Consider the following 26,992-nt stretch of genomic DNA (forward strand, 5'->3'; position numbering starts at 1 on the left):
AGATCTCTGCTCTCTCGTTCCCTGCCTCGCACACACCCTCTCATCTCTCTCCAGCACTGTTTCTCCAAGAGTGCCCCCCTCTTTCTCCATCCCTTAGTCTATATTCATGTTCCCGGGTACTGCGCTGCCTGGACCCTGGAAAGAGGATGGATGCATTTTCAGTTCAAATCCCAGGGGTACTTCGTTCTTAATGTAAAATGCACACACTGGCTTCATCAGGCCGGAGACTCTCGTCCCGCCACCCCCACTGCATCAGCTGGGCCTTCTGCCTGCACACTCTGAAGGGAGAAACAGGCTGTGACTTGGTATCTCCCTCTGGGCTGTGAGCTCCCTGCATACAGTGAGCCTGGCTTCTCCTACATGCAACTCCCACCTGGTGCCTGGCACAGAGAAGGGACTTAGTGATGAGTGTACAATGACTGGGATCTCCATGTGAGCCCCTCCACTCGTGACTGGGGTGGGGGGTGGCCACAGCTGACAGACCACAGCTTGTGAAAATCTGAATCCGTTCAGACTGCTGGATGCTTGTCGCTGGCACCTGTCCCCTAATCCCCATCACTCTATCCCCTCTATCATAAAGGAGGCATATTGAAGGTGAGGGCAATGCCAGGTCTACAAAGTGCCACAGGACAGCTTCAATAGTAATGCTTAATATCCAGCTCTCCAGAAAGTGTCCACGTGAATAATATATAAGTTATTATAAGTTTTATTGAAATAAATGGAGAGTAAACAGCTGTTCTCTACGTAACACACACACACACACACACAAAATAAAGGAGCAAGTAAATAAATAAATGGATACAAGGGGGAAAATCCCAATACTCTTTACTGATTTGCCATATGGCCAGACAATGAATTATTCCATAAATCAATGCATTTGTTGATTGTGCCTCATTTTTTTACGTGTACTGCAACGATAAATGGGTTTAGTTCCAATTCAAATGCTGCTTGATATTTCACTTAATTTAGCACATAAGAGGAAAGCGAACCCACAAAGAACACCCATCCCCCAGAGACCTGAGTGACTTATCTGCTGAGCTGGCTGACAGTTCCCAGTCCTGGAGAGGTATTTCTCCGTGATCTATGTTGTTCGCAACACGGCTATTACAAACACGACAGCATTTTAGAATTTAATCTGCACTGCGATGCACATCCTCATCACTTGCTTAAGTCTAGATCTGCAATAAAAGAACACGTGCATTCTGGGTGCAGCGCCTGCTGAGTCCCTGCTCTGAAGGCCCTCTCTCCTGGGCTGATTTGGCAGCATGCTGAGACACAGCACCAGGAAGCCACACTGAGCACAGCATCCCAGTGGCACTGCCATCACACAAACACAGAGGACATGGCTTTGAGAGTGCAGATGGAGTAAAAGCTAAAACGATGAGGAAGCTGAGTGCGTGCGTGCGTGCGCGTGTTATTTGTTTTAATTTTTTTTAAATATTTATTTATTTAGTATGTATACAATGTTCTCTCTGTGTGTATGGCTGCAGGCCAGAAGAGGGCACCAAACCTCATTACAGATGGTTGTGAGCCACCATGTGGTTGCTGGGAATTGAACTCAGGACCTTTGGAAGAGCAGGCAATGCTCTTAACCACTGAGCCATCTCTCCAGCACCCTTGTTTTAATTTTTAATTGTAATTTCATTTTAAACTTTATACAGTTTCAAAATCATAGCAACATCCAGGCTTAAAGGACTACTTTACATTTTCCTCATTGTGTACAAAAACCTTTTAAAAATAAAATAAAAAAAAAAACCAACAAGGCTAGGTGAGGTGACACACACCTTTAATAAATCCCAGCACCTGAGAGGCAGAGGCAGGTGCTCGTCTGCATAGTGAGCTTCAGGCCAGCTAGGCCTGCATAGCAAGACCCTGTCACAAAACAAAAACGACAAGAACATTCCCTCTGCTGTGCAAATGGATGACACTAGTCAACACGCATCGACTGTAGCACGGTAAGCCCACAGAAGTGAATGTGATTTATTACCCACCCAGAAGGGCAGCCCTCCCTGCTCACCCTGCGGCACCAGGCTATGAGCTGCTACTGTGTGCACTGTATTCCCGCAAGGGACTATCGCATGGAACTCTGCTAATATGTACTGTTAATTTGTGTTATTTAAAAAAAGTCAAACAGACCCTTCTATGTCATCCAAGCAAGGCTCAGGGTCCTCACCCTTGAGAGAAAAATCTATGCACCTCCCTCATACATCCTCTCTCTCTCTGTCTATGTCTCTGTCTCTCTCTGTCTCTGTGTCTCTCTGTCTCTGTCTCTGTCTCTCTCTCTCTCTCTTTACTGCCTGTGGCTCAGCCCTCTTCCCCCAAACCTACATTACTTGAGATATGCCATGCACGTATTTTGGGTACATGTACATCCCTGATGCTCTCGAACTACATCACACACAGTACCATGCCATGCTTCCTTTACCCAACAGAGAACTGACAGCGGTCTCCAGCATGTCACTGCCATCATTCCAACTCTCCCTAATCACCATACATAACATTATATACCGCAAGTATGCATGCCAACTACCTGGAATTCACATGCTTAACATACACACACCCCCATCAAACAATTATTTCACCTTCCCAAGTATTCTGTATACATGCCCACAATCTTCCAGTTCCCAGCATACACACACACCACAATACATGCTCACCACCTACCTGTGTTTCTCCACCTACACATCCCAGGCATCCATGTAGGTCACCCTTACTCTGAGTTCATTCTTCAGGTTGTCCTATATGATCCCCATGTTCCAGGATGGGATTTCCCTCTGTCAGCCCTGTGAGACTACATGCTGTATAAAAGAACAGTGCAAAGTGGGGAGATGGGGGGATCCTTATAACAGATGGTAGGCAAGGTGGGAACCACTTCCCCAGAGGTCAGGCCTTGGCCTAAGACACGAGGTGACTCAGGGGACTTGGAAAAGGACAGAATAAAAACTACTGGCTAATCAAACACCTTCATTTGCTTCAGATGCAAACCCAGACACCACAGGTGGCCCCAGCAGCCCTCTTCTTCCCTTCTCCAGCACCCTCTCCTTGAGGAAAGAAGCTATCTGTACCCTGAAGCTTTTCCCACAAGAAAGCCTTGGTGGGGTGTGAGGGCCTTTCCCAGGCTGCAGTGAATACTGAGCTTAGCCTTACTACTTACGGAAGCTGGAGATTTTGTAGGGAGGAGAGGAGGTCACTGGTGTTCTCACAAACTCATGGATGTCCTTATCCTTCAGCTCACCAAACTAAGGCACATCTGTCCTTCTGGGTCCCAATCCTCTGCTCTGCTTAAGGTCAGGCCTTATTAGGGACCTAGGACCATCATCCTGTATTCTTGTTCTGTCTTTACCTGCCCCAGTGCCCTAAGCCATCCAGGGAAGTGAGTTCTGTAGTGGGAAGTGCCTCTCTGTTCCCATAGCCAAGTATCTGGTCTGGGTAGAGGTGTCTCTGCTGGGCCACCCATCAGCTAGCACAGAAGGAAACAGTTCACAGGAGACACTGGCTGGGCTCTGGAGCCATGATGAGGAGACGCCAGCATAGCTATTGAGCCGGTCCCAAGCTACTCTAACAGTAGCCTCCAACTAGGTCATGGTGAACACAGGGACACCCTCCCCACAGCACACCATCCCTTCCTTCAGTGCCGACAGCAATAATCCAGACTCATGGCTGAGGCTTAGATGGAAACACTGAGACATAGACTTCCCTTTGCAAAGTCTGTTTTCTTTCTTTTATTCTATTCTTTTACCATACCACATGCATGCACGTGTGCACGTGCACACACACACACACACACACACACACACACAATGTAGTATGCACACACAAGAGAGAGACAGAGACACAGAGAGAGGGGCAGGAAGAGAGAGACAGACAGTAGCCCTGCCTGGTATCTATGTACTCTACATCCTGCTGCTTCCAAAAGATACTTATTTCAGATTGCCATAGCAACAACAGTCAGCTTCCCTGAATCTAGCCTAGGGTCTTTTCAGTAGATGTAAGCTTAGCATCTGGGCCTGCATTCCAGGCTCAGAGTGGTCATGACACATCTTAGGGCACAGAGAACAGCTCCAACTCCTTGGCCTCAGTGAACGCCCAGTGAGGATGAAGCTACTCCTTGAGCCTGAAGCTCAGATACGAGGATTCTAGGTCAGGGTCACCCCTCTTCAGAGGGTTTCTAAAATGGAACCACAATTAGCAAGAGGATTTTCCTCCCCTCTCCACACTCCACCTTGCCTGTGGGGCTTCCACTTCATACTCTGAGCCTTTGACAGCTTGACTGTAATGACAAAAAGCAAGTCACATGAGCACCAAGGCTCTGCTGAAAACTGCCATTCCCTTAGTCAGGTAAATGTGCTTTCCTGTGATGTTTACACACACACACACACACACACACACACACACACACACACACACACGTGCCCAAGCATGGGCACAATCGCCAAAGATTGTGTGTGCAATGTACACACAATGTACACACAAAGCAGAAATAGCTCTAGATATTATCTGTGTACACATGTTGGCACAGCTACCGAGGGATGTACATGCATGCATACACATAGAATGCTAGATGAACATGCTGGGACACACGCATACGACAGGAAAGCACATGGCTACAGAACAATATACGCATCCCAGTGTGTGGATGACAGATGGGCTCATCTTCATAGCTACTCCTTGCTTCACATGCAGAAACACACACACACACACACACCCTGGCCCTGTCTCTGTTCAGACCCAAGAGGGGGCATGTGGAATGCCATTAAAGAACTTGAAGCCCCTGGAAAGGATTTTGCAAGCTCAGAAGAGACACAGACGAGACTGAACATATCTGAACATCGACTAGGCATTGAGACTGGCATCTCAATGAAATGAACTTTCCATAAAAATCTAAGTCTTTATGATGGCTATGGTCATCACAGTGATCACTATAGGATACACTATAAGATCACTATAAGATCTGTTTTTTTTTTTCCACAAAGAAAAATAGGCAAATCTCTAAACTTAGCATGCTGCATAGTGAGGTAGGCCAGCTTAGGCTATACTGTGAGGCCTGAGGGGGAGGGAAGAAGAAGGAGGGGACGGAAGAATAGGAAGAAGATGAAAAGACAGGAGAAGGGAGGGACAGAGAGAGACAGAAAACAGAGAGACAGATAGATACAGAAAGAGAGCGAGAGAGAGAGCGAGACAGCGAGAGCGAGCAAGAGAGAGAGAGAATGAGAGAGAGAAAGAGAAGAAGAGGAAGAGAAGAGGGAAGGGGAGAAGAAAAGGAAGGGACAGAGAAGGAACAGAGAGAGGGAGAGAGAAACACACAGACAGAAACACAGAGACAGAAGTCCTTGTAAACAAGGAACAGCATTATATTCACCTGACAACACAAAGTGTATTGGATACAACTAAACATCGTCATGTTAGTTCTGGCCAATGCAACAATTTTGGGGTATTTTCATACAATCACTAGAACCAATATAAGCTGATTATTATTTATATACCTAGTAAGTTTCTGAAAACTATTGGAACTGACAAATAGTTCAGCAAAACTGATAACCATAGAAGAATTGTTCATAAATTATTGTTTTTGCCACATAGCTGAAGCATCTAGTTAAAATAAAACAAAAAGCACTGTATTCAAATAATCTTTAAGTGAAGGCTATCTATGAAACCTCACAAGAAATGTCATTGTATGTGAAAACAATAAAAAGTCTAATGACCTCCCCGTGTCACCTGCAGCCTAGCTGACGCGATCGCCCACTTTGTTCCTGCCTGGCATTAGAGCCACCTGTTCTAATCACAGCTGCAGTGGGGCTTCTCTCACAACCAGATGAATTTACTTCAAACTTCCTCAGGAAGAGTAAGAAGTTTTCCGAGACAACCACAGGAGTTCTGTGAAGGTACAGCATGAAGCACTTGCCAGGCCAGCCACCAAAGCGCTCTATGCATTTTTCAGCATCTTCTTGCACAATACAAACCTGTACCCCAAATGGGAACACAAACATGAGAATGACCAACTGCAGCAGAGGTGTGACACAGATGGTCTTTCAAACACACCCAAGGGATGTCGGGTATTTAGCGAATGGTTTAGAGATCAACTTGCCCCGTTCAGAAGAACAAAAGTCTACCCCTAGTTCCTATTACACACAGATACAAGTAACAGGTGGGTTAAAGTTTCATTTACAAAAGGAAACAAGCAGGAAGGCAAAAGCATCAGCAGACATCTTTTCGTCATCTGCAGGGAACTGGACATCTCATCTCACTGAGCCCTGTCCCTAAATCCAGAGGCCATGTTTTATCATGGAAAAAACAACACAGATTTTTATTAAGTTAAAAATTTTAAAATCCCATCTTTTAGGCCACAGCCACTCCAACTGAGGGCATACAAATTTGATAGCTATGCCACGAAGGAGCCATTTCCTGTTCTTCAGGGAGAGCCTACATATCGCTCTCCGGAAGCCAATACGAGAACATGAACATCATCAGAGACTTTCAAAGACATTCATTCTTTGTGAACCATTCTCTGAAGCCATTCTAAGAAAATAACTGTAAGAGCATGGACATTTATGCACTATGCTCATCACGGATTTAGGAATTATGAAAATAACCAAAATAAGGAGACGCTTAGATTTCAGTAAATCCACAAGACCATCACACAATCATTAAAAAAATACTTGCTATATTCAGCTCCTTAAAAGTACATTACATGATAACTTTACATGACAAAACCTTTTAGGTGACTTCACCAGAATGCGTGCACACACAAGCAGAAAATTTCTAGTTACAAGCAACGCAGACTGCACATTCTTATCATATCCAAGATATTTTTTCAAACATATAATAGGAATTTAGACCCATTAAAAAATTGTTTTCATCAGTGACGAAGAACAACACGGAACAAATGACATTGCTGTAGGATCCGATCTGCAGCGCCCACCCCTCACTCGCTTACCCGAGACAGTTCCCAGCAGGACCACACCAGTATGAGCCCTCAGAGGTAAGAATCTGCCAGGGAAGGCTTCCGTCCTCTCTAAATTCAAGCTTGCATTTGTCACAATGGCCTCTTTGGAAGTAGATCTGCAGGGTCTCACAAAACTACACTCCAACAAGACATAAGCAGTGTTGTTGAAACAGGCGGGAAGCATGAAGCCCAACAGCAAAATACCTTCTCCTTAAGTTCTCCAATTCCGCACAACCTATTTTAAGAGGTCAGACTTCGCCAAAGGGAAAAAAAATAGAATGATTGTTTTTAAACGAAAATGTTATGGCTTCATGGTAACAGCCTTTGGACTTACTTCCCTGTCTTTGCAGTGAATCAAGGTTACCAGAACTGGCCACATAAGTAACATATTTGTTAGGAATGCATCATTGGAATAATATTCGATTTCATCACCATCAGAGGAAGGCAAAGCGAGACCACAACTCTATGCTTTGCACACTTTACTAAAATAGCCAAAGTGGACACCAAGACAAAGCATTGGCAGGGCTTGCAGCCACCCAGACTCACACCTGGGAGCACTGGCAGGAACCTTCTGGAGAACTGTGGCAGCAGCCACTAGAGGTGAACCTAAAGCTCTGCAATTCTGCCCCTAGAACACATCCCGTGGACATATGTGAGCACGTGTGAGAACCAAGAGACACATCCAAGGATGTCCATGGTGGCACTGCTAATAATCGTCAAGCAGGACAAATGCCCATCAGCAGAACGGAGGAACATGCTGTGCCAGTGGCCTGCCTGAATACCGTGTACAACGACCTGCCTAACGGATGAGTCTCTCTACTGAGCACAATGAAGTCAGTTTTAAAGTGACGACAGCAAATCATCCCATTTGCATGAATGTCAAACAGAGGGTGAAATTAATGTCATGGTAGAGTCAGGATAATTACTGGATGCCGTTTCCAGAACGGATCTCCTCGGGGGCTCCTGGGTGTCAGCGCTCTTCCTATCGGCACAGGCGGTGTCTACCTGACTGTGCACATGTGCAGACACTCAGTAGAAGCCGTGAAGCTTGGAATTTGAGTATGCTGATGTACAGCGTGAACATGCCAGTGAACAGTTGAAAACAGAAATTAATCACCCATAACAGGCTTCACCTCTGAGGGCTGGGAGTACAGGTAGTTTTTAGTTTTTTATTTTGTTTTTAATTACATGTATTGTGTGTGTGTGTGCACATGCGTGCAGGAGAACACAGAGCTTAGGGGTGTCAACCCCCTCTGGTGCTGGAGTTACAGGCAGCTGTGAGCAACCCTAAGTGGACGCTGAGAACTGAACTTGGGTCTTCTGTAAAAGCAGAATATACTCTTAACCACTGAAATCTATAGGTAGTTTTGTTTTTCTTTATATTGTTTACGGTAATCTATATTTACTAACATGAACATGTGGCTTTTAAAATACTCTTTTATATATGTACATATGCATCTATACAATGTACACAAACACACATTCATATATACTAGCTGAGGCCACCATGGTTCTAAAAGGAATTGTGAGAGTGGTGTAAGCAGCAATAGGTCACCCTTTCTTTTCCTAACAGGTATTTATTGTCTCTTCCCAGGCTTGCGGCAGTGGTCCCGGAGTCTATCTAGTTGTATAAAGTGCAGGTTCTTGCCCTGCCCCGAGTGACTGATTTAGTTGGTCTAGGATGGGTTCCAATATGACACCCTTGAGGTTGAGAACACCAGTACGCTCCAGTTTTCCCTTCTGGACAAGGGATGGGAAACCTGCCTGGTGGAGCTGTGGAATGGGAAACATTCCAGGGTTTGCATAGGAGAGCAAGCACTGGAGAGACCCAGGACAGGCCACGTTCAGCTGGAGCACTGGAGATGGCGGGCTGCAAGGAACTTAAGAGAAGTCAGCAGACAGGCTCAATCTGGCTCTGTGCTCAGCTCTGTGACTTCAAGGTCGAAATCTCGAGCCTCAGCTGCACCACAGAATCCACAGGGAGCCTAACAACTATTTCACCGTGTTGTGAATATTAAGTAGGGTAAGCTACCTAAAACACCTGAGCTTGATCTGACAGCCAAGGGACACCCAGGCCACTGAGAGCAACTGGCCTTGGTTCTCCTTTTCCAAAAGACACGCCCCTTTGCTGAGTGCCTCCTCAGTGCGTGGCCCTCCACTAAAGGTACAGAGTGAAACAAGATATTATCCTGGTCTCAGAGAGCTCACGGCTTAGTAGAACCCAGGTATAATCCACGGTTAGAGTAAACACACCGAGAACCACAGTGGAGTTCACCATTGTGATTGAGAGTATCCAAGGAGTTTTCCTGGGGGAGGAGACAGCAAATTCTGATGGACAAAGAACTGTCCGTAGGTAAAGACAGAGGCAGGATTTACATAGAAGGAGCCATTGGAGTGGAAATGAGGACAGGACCTGGGGAGACCAGTGGTGGCAAGACAGGAGAGAGCGAGACACGCTGGGGCAAGTTCTAAAGAGCCTCTCTCTGGTCTCCACAGTGCTGACCTCTGTGCCACTGAGGTGGTAGAGGTGCAACCAAAATCGTTAAATGGGAAATGGGACATCTGTCCTACAGAAAAGAAATCTGGACTTCAGTGTGGCTAATGGTCGGGAGCAGGACAGGACTGGAGGCAACAGGCTGAAATCTACTTAGACCGAGGATGGGGACACTCTGCACTGATCCGGTGGCTGGGATGGGAGGGGGAGAGAAGGCAAGGAAAAACCAGGCAGAGTAAATTTAACAGCAGTTTCCAGACCTTAGAAAAAACACCAGGGGAGGACAGTGGTTATGGAAAAAGACAACACACGAGGTGGGCACATGTGGCCCAAACTGACGGCTGAAGTTTCCAGGCCACAGTTTTGGGGCAGAAAAGTTGAACAGACTCTGGTGGTCTTCCTGAGTGGAAAAGATGGAGGCCAGCGTTCAAGGAGACCAAGACAACTAGAATTTGGTAATGAGAATATCTGAAAGAGGGGAGCTATATAGGCGAGAGAAGACAAAAGACAGACACACCAAGCGCTTCAGATAGACAGCTCTGTCAGGCCTGGCTGAGCGCGAATCTGTGCGCACGCGAGAAAACTACTGAGAAAAGGGAATGACTCGCCAGAGAGTAGACAAAGACATTTCAGAAGCTCAGAGAGCTGGGAGCAGTTTGTTCCTCTAGGTGTAGAAAGGCCTCCTCCCACCGGGATACAGACCCGGTCCTCAGAGGAGCACTGCTTTCTAAGTGGAGCCAAGTCAGTCCCGGTAGGCTGCCTTGGTTCTGCCTGCACAATGCAGAGAGGGAAGCCTCGGGTTTGCCTAAGCCCAGAGCATTACATTGTGTGTCACAACATTAAATATAACACAACATCACTAAAAGGAATATCATGAAGTCCATCACCTCAACATTAAGTTCACAGAAAGTTCTAGACATGAAAAAAAAAAAAAAGGAAGAAAACAGGATCCAGAACCAGAAGAAGTCAATCACTGTGTAGTGTGGGAAGAAATGTATATTTGGACTCCCCCACCCCCAGTTCCTGTCGCAGAACTTTAAAAATCCTTGGAATTTCCCCAGTGATAGGAGTATCCTTTTCAGAAGCTTGTTCTAACCAGCCTGGGCTATGCCAGCGCGGTGGGCTTCCAGATCACTTCAGGCTATATCATAGGCTGGTGGCTAAAGGGACCAACCATGTGACTGGAGGGTTACAGCTTCCGGTCACACTCAGATGGGAGAGAGGCCTAGGGAGCTAGAGTTCAGCTACCAGTCTCTAAAGGCCTAAGTGATGTGCTGTGTAACAGAACCTCACAGAGCCCTAAACAACAGGGGTTGGAGAGCTGCCGTGCTGGTGAGCATCTGGAGTGTGGTGCTGTAGAGAAGTCACAGAGGCTCCCTCCACACCTGTCCTATGCGTCTCTTCTATTTCTGCTCCTGAGCTTTCACCTTTATAATAAACTGGTAATAGTCAACAAAGCAGCTTTCCTGGGTTCCACCCTCCATTCTGGCAAATTACCAGAGGAGCACGGAGCTGCCCAAATTCTAGCTGGCTGGCTAGAAGTGCAGGAGGCAACTGGAGACTTGTTAGCTTCTGACGCAGGGGTGGTGGTGTAGGACTGAGTTCTTAACATGGGAAACCCACTGACTCCAGGTGGCAACAGAACTGAACTGTAAGACACCTGGCTGACATCCAGAAAGTTGTCAAAGGGGTTGTTGGTATAGGAAAACAAACAATAAAAAGTCTAACCAATAAACAAGCAAAAAAAAAAAAAAACCCAAAAACCCTAGACATTTGAGTGTTGAGGGTAAACGCAGTGCAGGTGAAGCACACAGGTGAGACAGATGCCAAGTCTAGAAGAGATGCTAAAACATCTCTGCAAATTCACTCCATGTAAAGAAAGTAAAAGAAGCTATAACTATGACAGGAGGAACAACAGTTACAGTCAATGCCTACAATGTGCCACTAGTATTAGCTACTAGGTAGAAAAGATCACTGAATTCCAAGCCATAGACAGACATATTCCAAAGCAAAGTTAGTCTTGCACCTTCAATCCCAGTTCTAGGGAGATGGGGACAGGAAGACCTCAAGTTTGAGACCAGCCTGAGATACATGGACATCTTGCCTCAAAAATATATGTATGTGAAAATAAAACAGAAAAAATATGGAAAAAAATCAGTGAACTGAGAAACAGTGTCAAACAACCTACACAGGTGCAATGTACACAGGTGCAGTGCACACAGCTGCAATGCACACAGGTGCAATGCACACAGTTGCAACGAACACAGGTGCAATGTACACACCTGCAAATGTACACAGGTACAGCACACACAGGTGCAGTGCACACAGGTATAATGTACACAGCTGCAATGTACACAGGTGTAATGTACACAGCTGCAATGTACATAGCTGCAATCTACACAGGTGCAATCTACACAGGTACAATATACACAGGTTGTATAAAGGTCCCATTAAAGTTGGGAGAGGTGCAGAAAAAATCTGAAGAAACAAAGCTTCAATCTCTCCAACCTACAGATCTGACAATCTCTAAAGACTTCAACCAAAGAAACATGCAAAAAGAACACCAAGACCCTCATAACCAAACTGTTGAAAACAAGAATAAAGACAAAACCTTAAAAGCATCCAGAAAAACAGGGGCAGGCTTACATTGCAAAGAGAATGAATGAGAGAAACTTCCCATTCAAAACACTACAATTAGAACAAGCACTGAGAAAAAAATGCACACGCCTGTCAATTTCAACTCTACTGACGGCCCAAGTATCTTTCAAAGGTGAAGGCAAAATAATGTTCTTTTCATAGAAACAAAGAGATTAAATCAGTACTAGAGGAAGTCTTAACCTAAGACCTCTAGGGACAGAACAAATGATAGTAGAGTGGTAAGTTGAATATGTAAAATATATAATTTGAATATATGTCTAAGTATAAGAAGAATACTGGGAATGGGAAATAGAAAGGCACATGCAAATTTTTTCCTCATTTAAAAAATTAACTAACAAATTGAAACTAGCAACATCAAGATTATACATCCCAGAAATGCAAAATTGACTTATCAGGCAAAAACCAATGAACAGAAAACACAATATAAATATAATGAAGAGTAAAGCCTATATTATCACTTCAGTAGATGCAAAATAAAAGCACTCCACCAAACTTAATACCGTCTCATGATGAAAGGCCACTCAGCAGAGCAGGAATAGAAGGGGACTCCTAATTTATAAGGCAAATCTATGAAAATTCCACATCTAACAAGACACCAAAGGTGAAAACCAAATGAATCTGCTCAGAGATTAAGACAAATCTACTTACCCATTTGAGGGTCTACCCAAGATGGTATGGAAAAAAGTGAAAGAGAAAGTACCCATTCTAGAAAGGAAGAAGGACACTGTCTTCTATGTGTAGATGACATGATTCTGTTTTAAGAAAGTTGACTGTGTTCACTAAAATACTCTAGAATTAATACACAAATGCAATCGCTGTTCAGAACACAAGACCAACACAGAAAATCAGTTACGTTCTTATACACATTCAACAAGCAGCCAAAAATTAAACAATTCAATTTATCAGCATCAAAAAATAAAATGCTGTGGAATAATTTTTAAAAGAATTTCAAAACTATACATTGGAAGCTTCAAGCTTGGGCTAGGGAGGCAGCTTAGTCAGCAACAGAGTTTGCTGTGCAAGCATGACGACCTGAGTTCAAATCCCAGAACCACATAAACGGCTGGATGTGGCCATGTACATGCCTGTAGCTTGGGGGCTGTGAAAGGTGAAGTTGGAGGGAGTGCAGGTTCAGTGAGAGACTCTATCTCAAAGAGATGAAGTAGAAAAAAAAATGGACATCCAAAATTCTCCTCTGGGTGTGTGCAGCTGTTCACACATGAGCATTCATAACACACACACACACATCGGAAAAAAAGAAAGCCCTGAACTTCTGGAGAGAAATTAAGTCCTAGATACATAGAAGGTCATCCTGTACCTTTAATCAGGTGACTAAATGATATTAGAAGGTTCCCTAAATTGATCTACAGACTCAGTACAGTAACCCTCAGCAGACACCACCTGCTTCCTTTGTTCTGTGTCACAAATGCAACCCCCAAACGTATACAATAATAATAACTGAAGTAACTTGGTGGAAGAAATTAAAAATTGGAAGCCAGCTAGGTGTGGTAGCAGACACCTTTAGAGACAGGTGACTCTGTGAGTTCCAAGCCAGTGTGGTCTTCATAGCAAGTTCTATGGCAGCCAAGGCTATATAGAGACTCTGTCTCAAAACAATAAAACAAAACCAAAGAAAAACTAATGCCAGAGAGAGCAAAGGAACTGAAAACAGGCTAGATCTTGCAAGACGGATCAACAGGTAAAGGCATTTATTGTACAAACTTGGAAACCTGGGTTTGAATCCTAGAGCCCACATAAGGTGGAAGGAATGACCAATTCCACAAAAAGAAAAAAAAAACACTTCAGGTATAAAATTGGTGAGGTTAAAAGTATAAAGCGTGGAGAAAGATGCCTAGGCTAATACCAATGAAGTCAAAGCTGGAGTGAAGATTATATTAATAACAGGCTAAGTAGGCTTCAAAGCAATCCACTCTGGAATCAAGAAGGGTGTCCATATTGATACAAGGTGAACTCCTTGATGCTCACAACAACTCCAAACATTTATATACCTAAGAAGGGAACTTCAATACACAGGAAGCAAGAAGTGATCCACCCGGCAATGCCAGTGAAGGGAAAGGTTCTCAGGCATGGTGCAGTGCGCAGCCCAAAACCAGGGCTGAAGTTATTTTCCCTACAGGATCACCAGAAACAAGTGGGAGGGAGAAGGGAAACCAAGTCAGAAGTTCTCACATCAGAGCTGAAGAGGTGATCACTAGAGAGATGGGCAGCAAACAAGGGTAGTACAGGGTCACAGACAGCAGAGGAAGGGGTCCCAAGAGGTGGGGTGTGCTGTGTTATGTCTAGGACTGCCAGCAGACAAAGCAGGAAGCAGCGATTGCCCACAAAAGAATCATGGATGGAGGAGTGGGAGCAGAAGCCAGGCTGGAGCTGATGGAGGGCTCAGCAGACAGGAAGTGAGCCGACAGGCCCTGACTTTGACGTCAATAGAGAGGAGAGATGGGACTTCATAAAACTGAGGTACTGGGGACTGTTTTTAACTGTGTTGCTGTGGAAGGTGCCAGGAAAATGGAGCATGAGCACACTCTGAAAGTGTGGATAGGAAATGGAACAGGCTGGGGTATCAGAGGACGTGGAGAGGGTTATCAGGTCGCTGGTGGCCAGGCTAAAAGGGAGAGTGACAGCTATCTCTCAGTGTGTCAGCAGCTTAGGCATAGGTTGCCGTGGGTGTGGGGAAGTTGGGGCTCAGGGAAGAGTGGAGAGAAGTTTCATCCTGATGAGCATCCTTCCCTCTGCAAAGTCCGAGTCTGCTGGAGCTGAGGACGAGTGGGGAGTGTAGACAATGAAAGCGGTGTTCTGTGAGAACTTCGGAAGAGCTGTGGAGGACTGGAGAGCTGCGGGGCACGGCTGGCGACTCCTGGGAACTCGGACTACACAGGCAGGCAGCTACCCTCTAAGGATGGGGAGTTGCTCTAACCTTAATCTGGGGCATCCACATAAAAGAAGAACAAGAGCTGACTCAGAGTGAGGACTAAAATTGGGAATTTGGGGAGTGAGGGAGATAGCTAGGTGGTTAGAACTGACTGCTCTTCCCGAGGACCTGAGTTTAATTCCCAACACACACATGGCAGCTCACACCTACTTGTAACTCTATTTACAGAGGACTCTACCTGTAACCCCAGTTCCTAAGGATCTGATGCCCTCTTTGGGCCTCCATGGGCACCACGCATGAAGTGGTCCACAGACACACATGTATGCCAAACACCCATACACATAAAAACAACAGCAACAGCAGCAACCACAACACAGGAAGGCTGAAGGTCTCAATGAACCAACACAGCTTCAGTGAGGAAGAAAGCATGCATAGGGGTGCAAAGAAATTAAGGGCTCAGAGGTATACCAAATAAGAAGAGGGTATGGAGCTGGGAAGGGGGCATGTGAAAAGTTGGAAGTGAGGAGGGATGCGATCAAATTGCATTCAGACACGTATGAAACTCTCAGGTAATATATGAATAAAATGAAAATTAAAGATGTATTTATTTTATGTATGAGTGATTTGTCTGCGTGTGTGCATATGCACCACATGTGTGCCTGCAAAGGACAGAAGAGGGACCGTCGGGAACTGGAGTCACGTTTGGCTGTAAGTCACCATGTGCCAGTCCTCGGGAAGAGTGGTAAATGTTCTTAACCACTGAGCCAGCTCTCTAGACCCCAAAATATTCAGAGGTGGCATCTTTTTCCATGCCTTCACTTTTAACTCCGGTGACTATATATCTGAAATGGTTTCCTTTTAGGCAGCACATATTTTAGTCAATCTGGTAAATCTGGTCATTAATTGGGAGTGTTTAGACCATTTCCATTTACTGTTGTTATTGTTAATAACAACAGTTTTTAATATCATTGAGTTCAATCTACCCTCTTATTAATACTCTGTTCATTCTATTCTTTTAAAATTACTGTTACTGTTGCAATTATTATTAATTATTATTATTGTGTGTAGATCTTAGGTACTTTTCATCAAATGATGATGAGATGCCAATGGACATGATAGTCAAGGAGTTGAAGATAAAAACTTAAAGATCATGATCCAAATGAGTTATGATCATGGCCTCAGAAACCTCTTGTACAGTGGTAAGGCCTAGAATGAAACCTGACAGGCCAAGAGCCAGACTTCTATTGTTTTCCTATATCCCTAACTGGCTCTAGAGATGTCTGGCCTATGGCCTGCGGGCTGCATGAGGCCCAGGATAGCTAGTGCTGTCACAAGGTCATGCAAGATACACATAGAAATTGCTCTTGCATCTTGTAGTCAATGGGTTAAACACCCCTGTGTGGCCTAAGATGATTCTTTCTTGTCCAGTGTTGCCAAGAGAAGTCTAACGGCTGAACACCCTTTGCTGACTGTTCCTAGCCTATATGTGCTCCTATAGCTCAGTCCCTGCCTGGTGAAATGTGGAAACCATTTTGAATTATGAAATTTGGATTGACCTTAGGAGATATTAAAAGAGCCAGGGTGGTATTATAGGATATGAACAAAATAGAGATGTAGAAAATTCCAGAACCAAGCCAGTCTAGAAACATATTATGTCCACGAATCCTTGAGAGCCCAGCCACCAGCTGTAGAGGTCCACATATCACTTAGGGTCTTTCTTTAGCTAAGGCAAGAGCACAGTCACAAGGCCAATGCCACTCCCAGGAAGCCCCACGTCTCCTACACAGTAAGTTTTGTTCCCTCATCTTCAGTGCATAGAAAGAGCCTCGAGGAGATAGCCTGGGCTCCAGTTCCGACTCTCCCACGAACTTGCAGTGTGACCTGGCTCCAAAGCCCCGGTTTTGCCTGTTAAACAAGGGGTTGGATGCAGGATCTCAAAGACACTGGCAGACCTGATGATCTATGGTGTTGGATGTAGACAGAAGACTGAGCATGAGCTTGCATCACTGCAAACACAGGAGCTGCAGCCAACAAATGGGTGGAGGAGTCCTACAGGCTACATTGGTCATGACAGCAGAAGCAGCCCTTCGGGGCTCTCTGCTGTACCTTGTTCTCCTCTCCTTCCCAGGAACCTGTGAGCAAGGCTCAGGGGATACCTCTCTTCATGAGGTTCTCTAGGTCACCGAGTTAACCTGTTCTGAAGCTGTGTGCAGAAGAGGAGAGCATGGGAGCCTCTGCACAGGGCCATGCCTGAGACCCCCGCTTCTGTACAGAAAGTCTCTTTAGGGTATCATCACCACACAGCCCATCAATGGTCTATGGGCAACATCCACGGAGATTGGGAGGTGGGAAAGAGGGCCCCAGATGTCCCGATTTCTCTAGTCCTTTTCCTTGGGAGAGCAGGGAGATTCTCCAGGTGCTTGGCACTCCCGGAAGGCTCTCCTGGGCTGGGGAGGGGATCCCATCCTTTTGCTCAGCTACTTCCTTTGCAGGTAGTAAATTTCTGACCACCATTCTGGCTAAGAAATGAATCTTGGGGATCCCAATACCAGTAAGCTACAGTGGCGTGCTGATCGGGAGTCCTGGGTAAGACTCATCTGTTGTTTGCAAAAAGTAGGTGTAGAGAGGCCAGCCTGGGGCCAGACTGCATACATTGATAAAGAAGATGGGGATCTTTAGCATCAAGATCCAGTCAGTAGTGCCCCTAGGCCACAGACCAACTACAAGCTGATGATAACTCATCCCTAGGGAGGTCTAGCTGAGAGCCCCAGGGAAGGCCGGTAAGCAGAGCTGGGCCTCTGGGACTTTCAACAGTGCCACCTGGAAGGAGAGGGGACAAAAGGACCACAGAGGATCTGACAGGAGCAAATCAAGCCCACAGTAGCCAAAGTAATACAGACTTACACCCTTCCCTAAACCCCGCCTCTCACACACGCCACGGCATGACCACAGAACCACCTACACCGTCCCACCTCCCCACACAACCTCTCCCACAGAGGGCCTTCTCCAGGGCCAGCTCTCCCTCCTCCCCGGCCAGCTCACCCTGCGATTTCCCTTCCTTCCTTCCAGTACTTCCTCCGGGATGTTCTCCTGAGGAGGAAAAGAACATGTGACTGTCCACGCTCTCGCTGGCTCATTGCATTGTCCCCACTTGTTGCCAGCCACACCGTGATCACTTAGCCTCCTTTAGTATCCTGGTCAGAAAATAGATCAGTGTGGAGGATTTCTGCAGGACTGTTCACTCTCTGGGTCTACTTAGAAGGTAGGCAGACCAGATCAAGGACAGCAGTGACTGGCTGTGGGGGTGAAGCTGGGCTGGGGTGATGGAGGGCAGGCGGAAGATGGGTGGGGGAGCCCATCCGAAGAGGCAGAAGGTAGAATATGGGGTGACCAGAAGAGTTGAGGCCTGGTGGGGGGAGATCCTCATTCGAGTGGTAGAGGATCCCTGAGGTGCTATTCAGATCCTAGAGTGCAGACCTCCTTGGACACATGTTTAGAGCCCAGAGGACTTTGTGGTGTGAGTCTGGGGAAAGGCAGAGAACTCAGAGCCCTAGATGGTGAGACCAGGGAGTGGTGGGCGGAGCAGATACAAGGGCGGATCCATGGGCCAAAGGCAGAGAGTTCAAGCGCTTGCTTACCTTCGGTGGCCCCGTTTCAGGAGCCCAGGCTTCCTGTTCTGCTTTGAATGCCGAGATCCCATGGGTCAGGGAGTGCCTCCTGGGAACAAAATTCTTGTCTGGGTGAAGGAGGGCAACCCCAGAGAGAAAGAAAAGAGGTCCTAGTCCCATGATGGCCAGAGACTGGAGTGAGGTTGGAGGCTGGTCCTGCATCAGACTGTACACAAAGCCCTGGAGACTGTTGACAGTGGTGTCTTCCTTCACCATCATGGCAACAGTTAGACTAACAACCACCAACACTGTTTAACTGGGACACAGAAACCCTTCTGATATGGTATCCCTTGTAAGCTCTTTAAGACCAGACTAAATTCTCAAGGTCTCAGTGGCCATGCCACACAGGGACAGCCAACTGTTGATTTCCATGGCAACAGAGAGACCGTGTATCATGTCTCTATAGGTTACTATGGTAAACTGGGCAGGGCACAGTGCACTGAAGTAAAAGATCTCATTTGGAAGGTCCACAGAGAGAGGGCCTCATCACTGCTGTCCTCTCTGTGTCAGAGGGCAGAATCTGGGGTGGAGAACACACAATGTGTCCTTCAGAAGCCAATGGGAACCAGATTCATTGAGTCCTCGGCCTGTTGTCTCTTGACTCTACTGGAGATAGACTGGGCTGACCACATGTCCTCACAGCTCCACTCTCACCAACCCCGACCCTGAGAGCCCATGAGCCTGGAGGCTGCACAGCCTCTCCCTGTCTCTAAACCCTTTCCCTACCTGCTCTGTAGACCCAGCACCCTGCATGTCACCCTACTTCCCACTGTAGGGTGCCTAACCATCCATCCTACAACTTATGCCTCTGCCAGTGACCCCAGTTAGGCCACTGTGGCACCATCTTTGTTTCCCGCTTTACCCTGTCCACCTTCGTCTACCATGGAACATTCTGATGTTCTCCACCTAGTTAGCATCTCTGAACTCCATCTCCTCCTCCCCCAGACTAAGTCTGGTTTAGGATCTCCTCTCCGGCCGCTGGGCATCAGGATAATCCTCCCCTCCACTCCATCCTCCAGCGCTACCAGGGGAAGTTGTCTGACGTCGATCTGTCCATGTCCCCTTCTTGTCCTGCTGAACTCCTCAGAAGCACCTGCTGCCTCAGCACAGACTTGGTGCTAACTCCTCAGATGTCCCCGTCAATCTCCAGCCTCCTCCCAGGGACACTGTCCCCTGCTTTCTTCCAACCCACTTCCTCTCTCATTATTCTTCCCCACCCTTCCTCCTGTAAATATTATATCCTGAATTCCAGCAAGGATTAGCAACAATAACGTTTCTAACGAACTGCAGATTTTATTAGAATTGCTAATAAAAATTCTAATTCTAATAAAAATAGAATTTCCAATGAAAGTATCTAAAACATATCTTTGGGACGTAACTGCAAATTTTGAAGTGGAAAAGTGATTCCCAGATATGTTGCTGACCCCACCCCAATGGGACTCCTGAGACCTGGGTCTCTAGAAGACGGATTAAAGTCTTTTAGAGAAACAAATGGCCAGGGGAGGAGCGCAAACAGCAAGCCCGCTCTACGAGCTCTCCTCCACTCCAGAGCACAAGAGCATCATAGACTGTAACTGAGATGAGTCCTCACCCACCCCAAGCATTCCAGATGGGAAAGAGAGGCCCAAAGGGAGGGATACCGCCCTGAGTGCGGGCCCTTCCCAGGAGGGAGTGGGAATGACGCAGCCTGCCAAGGCACCCCCTCCTAGCTCCTCGCTTTTCCCACCTTCCTCTCCTCCATGGAACAGTCTGGTGGGTGTGCTTGAACTGGGAAGGAGAGATTTCATCTTTCATAAGCTTCCCCCAATCCCAGATGTTTTCTGTCCTATTTCAGCAGAACAGAAACTTCCAGTTAGAACTGATACTCAGACCGGCATTTTCTCAAGTCCTCCCTGGTCCCTTCCTGCTCAGTCCAAAGGGCTAAGCCAGGAGAAGTGGACCACATAAAAGAGCCAGTTTCTGGGGTGGTGGTGGGGAGCCCATCCTTTTCACCTTGGGGCTGCTCTGGGTTTGGTTGCTACCGAGGCTTCTTCCCATGACACCCTGGGGAGGATTAGGGAAGGGCATCACAAGGAAGTTTGGGGCTGGATAAGCCCATACCTCCAGTTCAGGCCTCCCAGCAGCTGGGTAAACTGCACACCCCCAAGATCACACCTCCCAGGAGCAGGCAATCCCCCTGATCTCGAGGAGATGGACAGTGGTTCTGAAACCTCATCTGTACACGTCAGCATCTAGGTCTATACTCAGCAAGATCTTCTTCAAGCCCAGAAAGACCTCCCTTTTGTTCTAGATCTGTCCTCCAGGGCCACACAGAACCTGAGTCTGAGCTACCACAGTATTCTACGTTCCCTTCCTTAGTGGGGAGCACAACCCTCTAAGGAGGGCACTAGTAATATTTCACAGCCGAGCCAAGGCTCAGGAACTCATTCTACAGTGGCAGAGTGGGCGGGCAGAACACAATGCTCGTTCCTACATGTGAGGGACACGGTGACCTCCTACCGCCAAGAGCCAGCTCAAAAGGGAGCTCATGGGATTTGCGGGAAGACAGAGAGGTTTCTCTGCATGTCACCTGAGACTGTGGCTCATCTGCCTCACAAAGACAGGCATCTGACATTGAATGGTCAAATGACCCAGGCCCGGGTCTCCCCATAACACGGCCTCAAGTCTTGGCATCTCCGCAACACATTGACATTGATCTTCCAGTCAATTCTGCTCAGTCCTCCGATAAGGTGAGTACAGCCTGGGGGTGCCTGAGCGAGGGTGTTCTCCCCTGACACAGTCTCTTTAGCACAACAGGAGCCCTTTAACAAACAAGACCTACCCTCTGTAGAAGGCTGCTTAGCACACATCCATGTCTGTTTCAGTGGTGCACCTCCTAGTCACAGTGAGCTCCTCACTGTCTTCCTTCAGCCACATGCTGTCCTCTTCCTGGAAGAATTCAGGCGAGTGTAATTTTCTCCACTCCTGCACACACCCAGCGACACTTTATATACCTGTGTTAGGGATGCTTGCTATACGCTTGCCTGTGATGCCCTGGCTGGACATGCTTACAGGAGGGGCGAACCACCAGCATGAGCTGTCCTCCAGTTACCATGGCAACCTGCAGGCCCAGATGGCTGGATGGGGGATGGGTACACAGTTATGGGGGTGGGGCAGGAGTGCTGAAGGGACAGGGGTGAGATCCCAGAGGGAAGAGAGAGTGGCAAGGCCCCGGGTCGGCTGGGCTGAAAGACACATGCAGAATTTAAACACATGCTAAAGATGTGTATTTGCTTAAATAAAAAGAAACACTCATGTCCACAACTAAAGATTAAAATTTTAAACCACTGGCTAAAAATAGTGGAGCTGGGTAAGCAAGGCCAAATCTAGGCTTCCCTCGCTTGGGATGTTCATGCATTCGTTTTGTTTTGCTACTTTAAAACAATTACGTAATATGTGGGTACACTTGTGTTGCAGCATGCCGTGAAAACCAGAAGAGAACTTGGGGGAGCCAGCTCTCTAGTCCCAGCATGCACGTCCTGGACATTTATCAAGCTTGGCAGCCATCTCCCTGGCTCTTGATTATTTTTCATAGATTACATAAAAATATTATTTATTTATTTTGATTTATGAGGTTTTTTTTTTTTTTCTTTTTAGGCATAATCTTCCTATCTAGTCTGGCCTAGCCTGTAACGCACTGTAAGTACCAAGCTGGCCTTGAACTTGTGGCCGTGCTCCTGCCTCAGCCCCCGGGGTGCTGCGATTACAGACATTCGAGCTACCATATCTGGCTCGGTTAATGGGCTTCCTAGAGGTCCCTTCAATTATGCGCGAGCGATAAATGCCTCTCTTACGTCATCTCTGTCTGGCCTTGAAGGAGTGGGATAGTCCGAGTCTCCTCAGGGGACTCTGACTGCTGAAAACACAGCACGGGACAACACGACAGTCCATGAGCCACCATCTGCCAAGTGCACAGATTCGTCTCAGTTCTGAGTGTACTGGATGCGGGATCACATGACTCTGTGGGAGAAGAGGGCTTCTGGGAAGCACAGGTGCCCGTTGGCTGCTAAGAGGAGGGAGGGGAAACAAGAGGGGAAGTAAGGGGGTGCACAGGGGAGGCTGCAGTCTTGCACGACTTCCCCGGAACAGCAGGTTGGCTGTAATTGCTCGGAGCTGAGAAGCTGTTGATAAGTGTTCTAATAATCACTCTTCAGATCTGACACCAGCTCAGGCTGGGATGACTGTTTTGAATGGAAATCGAACCCAAACCAGTAATTACCCCGGGGAGCGATGCCAGTCTTCTGGAGCCCGGGTCTAGACAGACACATGGCACCTGCATGCCAACTACGGGTTCTTTCCTAGGGCCGTGCTCAAGAGAGCAAGCTGGCCCAGACTTTGCCAGTGTGATGGGACACAGTGGACAGGATACCCTCCTTTCTTCCTGAGAGACTCACCGTTGTTCCCAGTCTTTGAGCAGAGTCCTACCTCTGGCCTCACTCCCAGTGTCCCTTCCATGGCTGCTTGATCTAGGGTCTCTGCTGACATGATTCCTTCGTCTCTAAAGTGGTGCCTCCCCCACCCCATACACAGCAAAAGTAGTCTTCCAAGGTGATGCCTAGGACCACCGGACATCTAGTGTCCTGTGTCTTGTGTTCTCTGCCTCGCTTCTCACAGGGCTGCTGGACACTAAGGAAGCACAGGCTAGACGCTAAGATGAAGTGATTGGTGGTTCACACACCGGACACACCGAACACCTCCACTGTCTACACTGTGCCTGGCGGAGGCCTACTCAGAATGTCTTTGGGATTTCCTAAGGGAAGATGGATAAGTAGGCAGAAAATTAAACTACAGGTGGGCCTTGATGGTTTTTACTCAAGGAAACACTCTGAGACACAAGTCTGGAAGTGTTTGGGAGAAGCCCCGGGAGAGACAGAGCTGGTCAGGCCAGTGGGTTCACTGCCTTTCAGGCTGTAACTGGATCTGTGTGAATGGTGGCAAGCGACAGAAACCGTGAGGAGCTGGAACCTCGAGTGCCACCTAGTGGTGTCACACAGAAATGCAGCTTCAGGCCAAGTGCTGTTTTCCTCCCTACCTGTCCCCATCCCCGAACTCAAAGGAGAAGAGAAAGCCTAGGAAATGGGTTTTTGTTTTGTTCACAAAGGCTTGGGGCTTCGAGAGCAGGGTCCAGCATGGGGTTCAGGGTATGGGAACAGCAGGGCAGCAGGCAGGGAGGGGCTGGGCCCCAGGTCCCCTTTCAGGACATTCTGCAGCCTTCTCAACATTTCTCTATTCCACAGTGTCTTCTATTCCTTCAGCAAGACCCTAGCTGTCACCAGGTCCTGGTCGGGCCTGCAGGGAGTGACCAGAGCCCATGCTCAGCTGGCCTCCCCAGCCTTACAAGAACCTACATTGACTTGGGGGTCCAGGGAAGCTATACTTGGCATTGTCAAATTATCTGATTTCTGAGGCCTCAACCCTGAATGCGCTGGGTTCTGGGGTGCTCACCGCCCTCTTTCACTTCCTCATCAGAGCTGACTGGTCCCTGAGGTCATGTTCCCAGGGACGGTGAGCACTCAGCAGAGGGTATGTCCATGGTGTGGATGGGGCGAGGGTTGCCCAGGGAGGAGGGCAGCAGCTGTGGGAGGAGAGGAGAGAATGGCCACTATGGGGCAGAGCAGAGCAGCCTGGGGAATAGCTAACAGGGTTACAAGCTTTTTCTTAAAGGGCCAGGGAATAAATATTTTAGACTTGTGAGCCAGATTAGCTCCAGATTGCAGAAAGTGCTACATAGTATTTAAGAAAATAGGTTTAGCAGTGCCCCCAGTAAACTCTTTACAAAAGCAGGCACTTGTCCGCTGGCCATAATGCCCTGATTCAGTACATCCTGAAGACATAACCTCTTCTTACACACTGCCAAAGCACAGAGGGTGCTCATAGACTACCAGCACACTCATGGAGATCTCCTAGGGCATGGTATGGTCAGGGTTAGGACAGAGCGGTCCGGAGTCAGGAGCTATGCTCCTCCTCTTGGCCCGCAGCACTCAAGACAGGGGACACTTACCTGCAGAGAAGGCTCTGATGCTGTTGTTATTCCCCTTTCTTCCTCTAGGGGGGTCTCTCTTGGTCTGGCTGCTGCTCCTCCAACCCCTTCTCCAGCAGGGAATCCCAGGAGCAAGGGGTGGGGATGGGGTGAATGGGGCTGAACCACCCCAGGGACAAATCAGCAGACAGATGACACCCGGGGAAGGTGAGGTGGCCTGAGGCTGGAGGAGGAAGTGTAACCCAGCACCGAGAGCCAGGGGCCAAGAAGAGGCCAGGCTGGCGCTACTAGCCTGGTGAGGCTGGGTCCCACTGGACTCCCACGGCTACCAGGGACACACATAGCTACCGGGAGGCCTGTCCAGCCTCCCCACCCCAGCCCCTGCTCCCTCGTAGGTGACACTGGGCAATAAGATCACAAGTCCCTGGATGGGGCGGGTGCGCTTGCGCTCAAGTTACACTAAAAGTGAGACTGGGGAAGATGGTATCGAGGCCTGCAGACACAGCACGCACTCATCCAACATTGATGCGGGCCCTGGATTGCCCCAGAGCCCCTCTGACAAGACGGAGTGAGTAGCCCAGGTTTCAGGGTTTGGGGATGGGCTGCCGGACAGGGAAGGGTCCTCTGCCCTGCTGGGCATCACTGCCCAGGGTCACATGGGGATTCTTTCTGGCTCTCTTATTGAACTAGACCCCTCTGGTGAGTGCCCCTGGCAGTGCAAGCCCTGGCTTACTAGGCCACTGTTTTTCAGACATTACTGGTTAACAGAATCTTCCAGGAAAAGCCAGCTGTTCAGCAGGCCCTCATCACACCCAGTAATGGGCTCAGGGGAAGGGACCTGTATTCACACTGCTCCACCCCCCCAGTGTTATCCCTTCTCCTACCCAATGAAGAGGGGAAAAAGGACTGGTCACTCTCCCTCCCTGTTCTATTTTCTGGTACATGTACTTCCACCCAGATACACAACACTTGGATACTGACTACCATGGTGGCACGCGCACACACACACACACACACACACACACACACACACCTGTCTCCAAGGATGCACAAACGTATCCATCTGTATCATGTGCCCAAACCTCAGATGTGTTATTGGTGTTGGCTCGGGGCATGCACACACGCACATATGCACACACGCACACATGCACACACACTCACAGAACCTTTATTCCGGAGGAGCCCAACCCTAACAGCTTCTGTTCTGCGACGGCTGGTGATGGCTCTGCGGACACTGCTCATGATGTCAGCCTGTGGAGACAGCGACAGAACCCCACTGGTCTTCCTGCATGGTGCTGCACTGATGTGTCAGAGGAGTGTGGATGGAGGCAGAGCCAGGTGGGATCCAGTCTTTGCTGACGAATAGAACCTTGTAAAGAATCAATCCTGGGACCCCCATGACCCTGACTTCCCTAACTACAAAGATGCCCCAGGCGCTGTGACTTCATCATTTGACCCGAGCTCTGGGCTCATTATTTGTACATTGGTTCCAGTCTGCTAGCATAATTTTTTTTTTTTTAGCAGGATTCACCTTCTGACAAATGCCTCTGTGACAAAAGCCCTGACAGCCTCAAGACAGACAGATGGATACGTGGACGGATGGATGGACACACACACACACACACCTTGAATTTTCTTTGTTCATCCTCCATTTCAGGCACCAGATTCCCGCCTGATGGTGCAGAGAAGGAGGACTGGGAACAAGTTCCTGAACCCCAACTTGGGTACCGTGACTTGAAGAGAATCCTGACCAGCAAGGGCAGAGAGAAAGAAGCTCTCCCCCTCCCCCCGGACTCACTGCCTTTCAAGATAGATCCTCACAGACTCCCTATGCAATGAATCCCGTTTGTCTTGTCAGATCCAGCAGATCTGGCCCTGTCCCGCGAAACATCCATGAGAAGAGAAGCTCTGGAACACAGCAGAGTCTCCTGTCACCTGTCACAGGTGGGATCTCAGTCCTGCCTTCCCTGACATCGTCCCTCTACCTGGCCTTTCCAATCACGGAACACACACAACAGGAGAGCAGGGTACGGGTGATGTTCTGGAAGGGGATCTGAGTACACTTTGTGCTGACTGATGAGACAGTTGGTCTCAACCCCTACAACAATGCAGGAGGGTTCTAATGTCCCACACTGTCAGCCTGTTAACACTGTCCTCGATGTCACTAGTCACGTACAGAAAGTAAACCTCTTAATGCTGTTGTTCTAGGTTAGCTTGCTGATAGAGTCATTTTAACTTTTTGCTCACTCCTCAGGGCCTTCCATGTAAGACCTGGGTCCCTGCCCTAACTCCCGTGAGAATCAAAATCACCGAACTTGTG

Source organism: Alexandromys fortis, unplaced genomic scaffold (genome assembly GCF_014885135.2).
Source record: "Alexandromys fortis isolate MF-2015 unplaced genomic scaffold, M_Fortis_MF-2015_v1.1 scaffold_129, whole genome shotgun sequence".
In the NCBI taxonomy this organism is placed as follows: domain Eukaryota; kingdom Metazoa; phylum Chordata; class Mammalia; order Rodentia; family Cricetidae; genus Alexandromys; species Alexandromys fortis.